The following is a 9,881-nucleotide window of genomic DNA, read 5'->3' as shown; positions in this document are numbered from 1 at the left end:
GATGATGAGGAAGAACAGGTCATGCTGACCTGTGCTATTTTCCTGAATGGTCACTTGTTTTTCTGCAGGTGTCCCCTTGACCATAAACTTTGTGGAGCAGAAATAATTTTTAGCATCATAACACATTAGATATTCCACTAGCTCTTAATAAAAGAAAAACAAAAATGCAGATAATTATAGCCAAATTACAACCCATAAAAGGAATTAATGAAACTTTTGTGGATTAACTACCCTCTGGTTTTCATTATTTATTCACTTTGATGCTAATTTGCAAAATTCTGCAATAGCTCTCCCTATCATTAATGCAAATTAAGAAGTTTCTACTGTAATGCAGTTATTATTATCTTCCCTTGCATATATGCACGTATTTCGTTAATTAAAACATGCTGTATTTGTAAAAATCAGATTAGCAGGTATAAAGGAAACAGAAAAAATGAACAATGTACTCAGCTATTTAGATTAAAAGCTAGGAGCATTGAGAATGACAGAGGTCTTTTGGTGTGTTTAATAAAATTTAGGCAAATGGAAGAGAAAAATTTTAATGAGATGATTTCAGTGGAGGTCTTTCAAAAGCACTGCATGCATATTGTATCCATTGAGGATTACTAACAAACCACCAATCCATTTGTACACATTATACAGTTATATACTACATATGCTAAGTTGTAGAAGTGAAAAAACAAAAAAGTAAATAAACACCACCTTATAGATCTCAACATAGAATAAATAATATTTTTCCTTCTTATCAGTCAAGCTGCCCTTATAACATGCATGAATTTTATTCATTGATGTCAAATGCTACTTTGACTACTGTAGTTTCTCAAGAACAGAATTTTAATATGGGAAATGTTCTAAGACAATGTTCTAAGACAAAATTCTCTATTCAATAGAATTCAATAGAAACTTAGGAAACATGAAGAAAGGCAGTCAAAATATTAAAAAGTGATTTTTTTTTACTTTTATTTATATAGTCAATATTTTTCATTTCCAGTGACTTCATGAATTTCAGAAATTCGTAGCTTAAAAGATGATTTTGCTTTTAGATACAAATGAGGGTTGTAATGTCACAACATTTGACAGTTCCACAATTTTCTGATTGAAAAGGGATATCAAGCTCACCTAGCCTATAATTCATTTGTATTGGCTTGACATTTGATATATTTTCCAGTATTTAGGAAAATACCTGAATTTCCAGTATTTTTCATTTTCTCTTTCCAGTATTTCCATTTCCATTATTTCCAGTAGTTACCATTTTCACAGTTGGATTAGTTACACTAACACTCCCATCAAGATTAACTGAAGAGAATGGCAGCATGTATGTCGTGTAAGAAATTTCCCTCCTCAGGTGTCTTCTCCTCTCCTGTTACCTTGCTTTCATGCTCAAGCCCAAACCTCTCAGAGGTCCAGAATGAATGTGTGTTGGCTCACGCTTCTCTTCAAGTGCAGAACAAAGCATCTGTATCCTCAGACAAGTACGAGGTCAGGGGCTGGCAGCACAGACTGTCCTGTGTTTTATGTCCCAGTTCTGCAGACTGAAAGCAACAAGCAGTTGATTGGCACGGCAGGACTTGCTCATACACCTACAGACTTCACCAACCTGCATTAGCAGGATCTTGTTACTTTTCCAAGCTGTGTGTGATGCACCAGCAGCATCTGCATTTTCTTAATCCATGGTTTTATGAATTGTCTGTGCAAAAACAATGAGCATCTTCATCTTGTTGAAGTTTTTGGGATGGCAGCATTGGCAGTTCCCTAAGGAGGAAGAGCAGAATGCTGTAGTCAGACAAGGAAGACTTGGGAGAAAGCTGTAACACAAAAGATCAACACTATTTTTAGGATGAAAAAAACAAACAATTATCTGGGATGAACCTGACCCCAAAAAATGAGAGTCCCTGTACCACAGGACTTAGCATAAGACGGAGGGGAGCCAGGAGGGTGAAAAAAGTGGAAAAACCGCTGGTTGAATGAAAAGAGGAAGAGGAAAAAAGGAGTGGTTGACTATTGGAGAAGGAATAGTAGGATATGGATGAGGAAACTGCAGTGTATAATGGTTTATAGCAGTGGAAGTCCAGCCTATAGAATTGGGAATTATGTGTACGATGGGTCTTGCTGCATATTTATGTGTATTGATATAAACTCTCTTTCCTCTTCCTGTCTGCAGAAAGGACAAGCCAGGTGGGTCTACACTAATGCACTATTTTCTCTGTATTTGCACCTGCAGAGTGATGCAGAGTTCCTCACCAGCACGTAGTGTGTAGGCACAGCTGCGTGTATCTTCACAGATACAGAACCTTGCTGGTGAGCAGCACCGTACAAATGCGATTTGTGGCTCTGAATAGCCAGGAAAAGTATAATAAAGGAATGCTCTTTTGCCATATAATCATGGATATAAACATGTGATGATGGGCACTGATGACCCAGAGAGGAGCTGTCTGCCTGCTAGAAAGACCTGTCAAAAGTGTGGATCCCAGCTCGGTAGCTGCTGCTGAGGTTGTATTTGGCTTAGAAAGATGGGGCCTTTTCAGACCCTGACAAAGCCTAAGGCACCAGGGTAATTTCAGAACTTAAAATGTCTGCTTCTTCTAGCAGAAACCTTTAAACAAAAATGTTATCTTTTGTATAACTAGTGAGAAAAATGAGTTTTAACAGAGTAGAAGCAGAGCTACCTCACGTTGTAAAACATCTTGGCATGTTATAATCTAAGCTGAGGTAAAATCTCAAGAACTAAAATGTACAGATCTATTTTGTGCCTTGTGGTGAAAAAAAGGTAGCAGAGGCAGAGATAAGTTTTTCCCAGAAGAAAAAAAAAGACGTTTTAATCTTAGTCTGATGAGGACAAAAAGTTCTGAGGCATTGCTCCATGCTATTACCTGAGTATTTAATGTGTGAGGCCAGGAAAGTAATAATAATAGCAAGCTTGCACAAACAGCACCAACAGCATTCAAGCTGGAGATTCTACTCCAGGCTTTTGTACCCTCATAAACAAAATAAGCAGACAGAACAGCCTAAGGGATTAGAAATCACGAGGTCAGTGCTGTGTTGAATGTGGGTGGATTAAAGTGGAAAAAGAAACCATGGGAATTAGAGATGAGTGTGATCTGTGGGGAAGTAAAGCTAGTAGGTGAAGTAATTTATTTATTTGTTGAAAGGGTTGTGGACCTTTGTCAGAGAGTTTATGTAAAAGACAGACAACGAAATAAATATTGTGGGACAGATAATACTAGTAATGAAAGAGTCAATGAGAGGAAAATCTTTTGCCAGTTAAAACAATATTACTATTTATCAATTAGCATATTCCTAAATTTGGGGATCACTAATGACTTAATTCTGAATGTTATAATTTGAACATATCCCTACCATCTGCAGACTTGAGAGCTGAAATTTTCCTGTTCTGAAGTGTTTTCTGTACAATTTTATTCCACCTTGGAGGAAAAGAGAGAATCTCCTAGGCTAGGAAAGGTGTTAAAATCTCATTGTAAAAAGAGTCAGTGTTGGAGTAGCAAGGACCCCTAACCTCGAGCTTGCAAATGAAGACAAAGAGGTGAAAGGGTCCCACTTTTCTGGAGGTTTGTGCTTGTTACTCATGTGTACCTTGCAGAGTTTCTCAGCTGATGCCAACCAGCAGAGCCTGCCGTTGCTATAAATGAAGCTGCATTAATGTACTCCCACAGAGAATTAGTCTCACAGTGTCTTAAATGTACTAGATTGGGAATGAATGTGGTATTACATTTGAATTCCAAAGGAGTCCTGCATCATTTTTTCCTTTCTTATCTGACAGTTGGAAAGTTGGAGACATTGTATGTGAAAAAGAATAATGTAACACTTACTTTGAGCAATTGACAGACATGGCTTGAAGTCTGATGTAATTAATACCTCGATAATAGGGCTTTAGTAAGTTAGTCCCAACAGATTCACAACCTAAAGAGAGTGCCAAGATACTAACAATAGTTAAGGTACTTTTATTAGCTAACAAATTCCATTTTTAGCTTTATTTTACCAAGAAGATTTAAAAATGCATTAAACTCAAAAGAATTAAGGAGATCTCTTAAAGCACAAGTGAGTGGAGAGGAAATGGTTGCAGGAACCTGTGAATACCATCTCTGAGCAGAAATAGCCTGAGATACTTATCTTCATATCCATTTCCTTAGCAACACCTTGAGAATTTTCCTTAAGTATTCAGATACAGGGAATTTTTTTGTCTTTCTCTTCTAGGGCATTTGTGGAAGATGTGCTGCCACACCCAGTAGGGAAAAACAAAATATCAAGTTCAAATGCATATAAATAAAGCTGCAAAGTAGGGCTAAAAAGCATATAAAAGTTCTCCTTATTTTGCTTTCTTTCATTCCTAAAGCAGCAGGAGTATTCAGGTGCTTTCCCTTCCACTCACTAGACTTAAGGAGAAGGGATGTCTTCATAGTGACAGAAATTCAAAACTTATAGAAAGACCTTGTCTGGGGGTGACTCCTTTCTGCATCAGCCAGCAAGTAGAGTGAAGTTCAATTTACACAACAGTATCAATCCAGGAATTCTCCTTATACAGATAATACATTTCCATTCCAGGAAGAATTAATTATTGGATATGTTATTTTTCACTTGTTTTACAGCATCTTTATGGATAGGGGTGTCAGCTGAGCTGAAAAGAAACTTTGCAGTAAATCCAGCAGTGAGCTCAAGCCTTGCTCTGGTGACCTGACAATTACCACCAGCAGGCAGCTCAGCCATGATATCCTACCTGGTTATCTGTATAATAATATACAATGGAATTTCAATAATATACAACTGGAATTTCCAGTATTTGGGGAAGGCAGTAACACAGGTGCTGACCACTTCATATTTTTATGTAGTTTTGCTTGGTTGTCCAGTGTGCCTCTACAGAATGGGTTATTCAGGCTCACATGCATAGCAGAGAGGTTCTCACAGCAATAAGAATCTTCTTCAACTGGGCACTGTGCATGCATGTCATTAGAAACAGTCCCTGTCTAATAAATCTTTAGTCTCATTACAGAAAATAAGGAGAAGAAGGAAGTATTTTGTAGGAATTTTGAGAATTAATAAACAAAAACAGGTAGAAATACAGGTGTTGAAGTGAAGGCAGGTAGTGTCATCACAACAGAATAGCAGAGTCCAGCAGCACTGAATTTGGTGAAACCACAGATGGTGAACCCCTGCTGGAATGTGGAGAGGGAAGGATGTGGTCACAAGGACAGGCTGAAGTGCCTTTCAATGTAAAACCCTTCATGAGTGGTAAAGGGACAAGTAGGACCATGCATCCCCTGGTAAAAGGGGAATATAATAAGATTTAGGCTAAGGGAGAGACTCAAATATGTATGAGAAAAAATGAAATTATAGATGTTAAAGAGGGAAGGAATAAATTTTATAACAAATTGGGGAACATAAACAACACAAATCCCAAAGTGTGATATGGAATAAAGGGGAAAAAAATTCATCAGTTAGCATGGAGGTAGAAATTAAGATTGCAGGCTTCCTTTGGATATGTTTAGATCAAACTTGTAATGCTAGAAAAAGTCTGCCCTATGACTTTACAAGCAATTCTAAAATATGTTGATTTTCCTTTTGAATTATCTTCTTCCAGAAGTTAATTTTTATAAACCGTTTTATTAAGAAAGTTGATTAATCTACTTAATAATTTTGAACTTTCCTATTTATTTTCCAACTTTGAGAGGTCTTTTTTGCTTTCCATGTCTATTTGAGCAATAATTTCATTTGAAAGCTATCATCAGAGCATGCTCCTGGCTGCTGTTCTTTATCTGCTGATGAACTGATCCTGTGGATATCAACTCCAAAGTGAGTGATGTTTAAATTCTCTTAAATTTACAAAAGTAATCATATATGAAAAATTGGTGCTTTTACACTTTAAAATCATAAAAGTGTGGCTTATTCACATTTTGATTACTATTTGAATTATTTCACTTCTTTTTTCCCTGAGTTCACTTAAGACTAGGATTTGAGCTGATAAATCAATGCACTCCCCCGCTAATGCCCTTAATGGGCACTCTCTTTGAAAGTTAAACATTCTAGTAAATCTCGCAAACACAGTCTTGAAAGGCTAAACACAAACTTGAAATCTTTCTCATGTTGGGTAAAGCTGTCTTGAGGTTGTCTTTCAATATAATTGCAAAAGTTACAAAGCCTTGAAACTAAAAATGTGTTATAACAACCAGTTTCATTGCTATAGTCACAATGATTGTTATGATACAAATACCCACCATTGCATTAACAGAGATTTTCAACTCCTGAGTGCATTATTTTTGAAGCCTTATAGGCCATCTCCTTTTCAAAGTTTCAGAAATATTCTTAGTTACATAACAAATGAACAAACAGCACAATGTTCTTCTGCAGATCCTTTCTTGTCAACTCACTGTGAGTAGTAACAGCTTCCTCTCATTACCAAAAGACTTCTTTTTTAATGCTCAGTTAAATCAAGTGAGCATGAACTAAATATTCAATGCATTCAGACTACCTGAGAAAAGTCTTTGTTTTAATCTTACTCCTTCATAGCTGCAAGGAAAGATCTTATTTAAATGTACAATGTGAATATAATAGGACATGAATTTTTAGGAACTTTCCAATTGTTTTTCTATCACACTACTCAGCCTATTCAATTACCTATCTCGTCTGAAAGTGCCAGTTGTCCCAAACTCTTTGATCTCCACTGACAGCAATTTCTAGCAAAGCAATTCACTCAGTGATTATGAAGACAGTCCACACAGCCAACTAGCAATAAAACTGAGTACTGCTTCACTGCCATCTGACTCATTTGCCAGCCTCATACTTAGTTCTCAAATATCTCAAACATTTCAATGCCTCCTTCCTCCTCTTGTCCCCTGAAAAGTACAAAATAAATCTCCAACCAGTTTGCTATGTTAGAAAGCCAACTTTACTTTATTAACAGTGCTGGAAGCATGGGGATTGCTCATAAAGCAATGCATACTCATCAAGCTAACAGAGCAAGTTATATTCTTGAAACTAATACATATTCATCTCATTTGTATTACATATTCATTACATTGCCTGAACACATGCATTTATGCTAATTATTTCTATGGACTTATTCGGATAGGGTTCTGAATCTTCTAATAAATCTCTTCTCCATGGGAGTGTCTCAAATATGTGGTCAGGTCATAATGTACTTCCCTTATCGTTCTTTGCTCTGACACACAATCCTTGTTCTCAAAACTAAGACATCTGCTAGTACCTATTAATCACTGATGTAGGTAAATAAGGGAGCAATTCCTGGCACAAAAATATTCATCACAGATATAGGGATGAAACACTATTGCACTAAAGTGAAAAGGATTTTCCAGCATCTTCCCTCACTGCTGCATAGACTCCTTTAAAAAAAATAGGAATTATAAGCTGGTTATTAAAATTATTAGAGAAATACCTCTGCCCAAATTAAGGTGCAAAGGAGACCATTTGTCAATGGCAATGGTATGGCTTTTATTTAACAGCAAATGTGAGGAGAGAGAGAAAAAAAAATAAGGGGGAATGGGGAGAGAAAGAGAGTAACAGAGAAACAGATTACATAGAAAATATCACCATTCCATGGATTCCCATGGTGTCCTGTTGATCCTGTTCTTCTGGTCTTCTTGGTGGTGAGAGTCCTGCAGAGCATAGAGTCCAATGGATCAATGTATGTTGGGGCATGTGGGAATGCCCAGGTACCTCCCCTGGGAGGCCAAGTTTGACACAGGCTCTTTCAGCAGACTCTGGATCTGCTGCATCCCTTTGCATCACGTGCAGCCACCCCCAGCCAGGTGGAAGGCGTGAGGAATCAGTCTCAGGGGTGTCTTGAGGGTCTTTGGTGTTTTGTGACACCTCCTCAGCTGCCTCCCACGTGAATGTCCTGTGGATGTGGCCTTGCCATGGTGGGGGTTTCCACCTGAGCCAGTTTGTGTGAGAGAGGGCAAGTGCTCACTGCCTGTGACCAGAGGCTTCACCGCACACCCAAAACTCTCCTCTTTCCCTTTGGCTGGGGGAAAGTGTGTGCAAACCTGGCCTCAGCAAATGAGCCTGTGGGCTCATTTCCATCCTGAGCTCTGCCAGAAGTGATTTTCAAGACAGCTGCTGGGTTTGGCTTTCCTTGTGGATACATTCTTCTCCCTCAGCCCTGTTTACTTCTCCTTAAACCTGAGATAATTGGGCTCTAGTGTCAGCTTTATCTTATCTTAAGATTCCTTAGGCAGATTAGCTCACAGTCCAAAGTTCCAGTCAGGAGGAATATTCAGGGAAGGGTGGGCTTAGGTGATCACAGCTTCTTTATGCAGTTTTGCCATAATGGGCAGAAAGTTCTCCATAACAGTGTTTAAACCATTGACCACAACATTTCAGTCTATCACACTTGTACCATAATGCTCTCCTGAAAAACAACAAGCTCCTGACATCTGTTACTGAATCATTTTTAGAATTGTGGTGCTCTAAAGGGACACCTGCTCTCATGGATCAGACAGAAATCTGGGAGGCAGGAGTATCTCACACCTAATTTTGACATTAATTCATATTTTCCTTATATTCATCTGTGAGTATCTCAATTTACCACAACTTAAAGACCTGTGCCCTTGTAAACATGCTAATACTGTAAAAGGGAGCTGCTCTTAAAAGCAAATTATAAAGAGCTAAAGGCATCTTCTGCAGTGAAAGTGCCACTCACCAGGTCACAGGGGCACTACTTGAATTACTCAAAATGCTCTAAAACTTGTATGTACCTCCTACAGTACATTGCTATTAGGCTAAAAACACACTGTAATAAATGGTGAAACAAATACTGTTTCTTAATTTATGAGGATTAGGGGAGCATTTTGTTTTCACTCACGAGAATACTAATAATCATATTAACTCAGAAGATTATAGCTAAACAGAAGATATATTTAGAAATAATGCATGTAATTTCTGCATTGTGTATTTCAAATCCATGGAGAAAAACTACCAAATGAGGCAGTGAGTACCAACAATGGAACACAGTACAATTAGACAGCTCAGAGATTACCTCAAATGGACTTGATATAATGAGTTACTCACTTGCAAGGTTACACCAAAGGTACAAGAGTGGAGGTATAAATATCACAAGATGATCACTTACACACTTGAAATAGAGAACATCACAGCAACAACAATGGTCTAAGCCCCACAGGAAAGTGAAAAGTGCAATATGATACCTCTACTTTCTGCAATAGCTTCATTATTACTATTTCAAAGAAGAATCCTCCAGTGGAAGAAATATGTTACCCAGTTGTGCATGCTAGAAATCTAGCTCTTTGCTCCTCTTCAGCAGCCTGGTTTATATGGATTAAAAAATCACTGAGCTTCTTTGTGACTGAGAAACAGCATTCTTCATGCATTATGATTGAATAATTGAGCACATAATTAAAAGACTGTCACACCATGTCAGTCCAAAGGAATTCTGGCCAAAAAATTCAAACAATCCACTACCATAAGACATCACTTTTGTGAGTTATTATCTTTCAAATCTGAATATTTTGGAAAGTAGCTGACTTCAGGAATTGTAGTGAAATGTTTCAGCTTTGGATTTTGTCCTCCATATTTTGCTAAGTTGTTCTCCTTATTTGTTGTCATTTTTATTCAGGGAGAAGCATATAAAAATAATGTATTATCCTATGCACCAGTGATTCATGGTACATTGACAGTTTCAGCATCAAGCTCTCTAAGGCTTCATGTTTCATTCTATAAACAAACAAACTCAATGATGCATTCTTGCCTTCAGGTCCAGAGTAGACTTCTTGAATCCATCTATATTTTAAAATGTTAAAACATATATTTTATGTAATTCTCCACAAAAATAATAAGTGGGACCTTTGCAGCAATATGCTCAGTGAATTTGTCAGTCTCTTCCTTTTCTTCCT

The 9,881-nt window shown here is 37.6% G+C and overlaps 1 long non-coding RNA gene across 1 annotated transcript; it reads right to left on the bottom strand.

Annotated features, from left to right (window-relative positions):
* Window positions 1-523: 523 nt before the first annotated feature.
* On the bottom strand, window positions 524-8,011 carry LOC147653444 (uncharacterized). The gene is made up of 2 exons (XR_015285888.1): window positions 7,561-8,011; window positions 524-1,752 (listed from the first exon to the last, which is right to left on the bottom strand). It is a non-coding gene; the product is annotated as an uncharacterized LOC147653444 (long non-coding RNA).
* Between the last annotated feature and the right edge of the window lie 1,870 nt (window positions 8,012-9,881).

The sequence above is a fragment of the Cyanistes caeruleus genome, chromosome 4 (assembly GCF_971803275.1).
Source record: "Cyanistes caeruleus chromosome 4, bCyaCae1.hap1.1, whole genome shotgun sequence".
NCBI classification, from domain to species: Eukaryota; Metazoa; Chordata; class Aves; order Passeriformes; family Paridae; genus Cyanistes; species Cyanistes caeruleus.
Note: the sequence above shows the minus strand (reverse complement) of the source record. Positions and strands in the feature narration are given on the sequence as shown.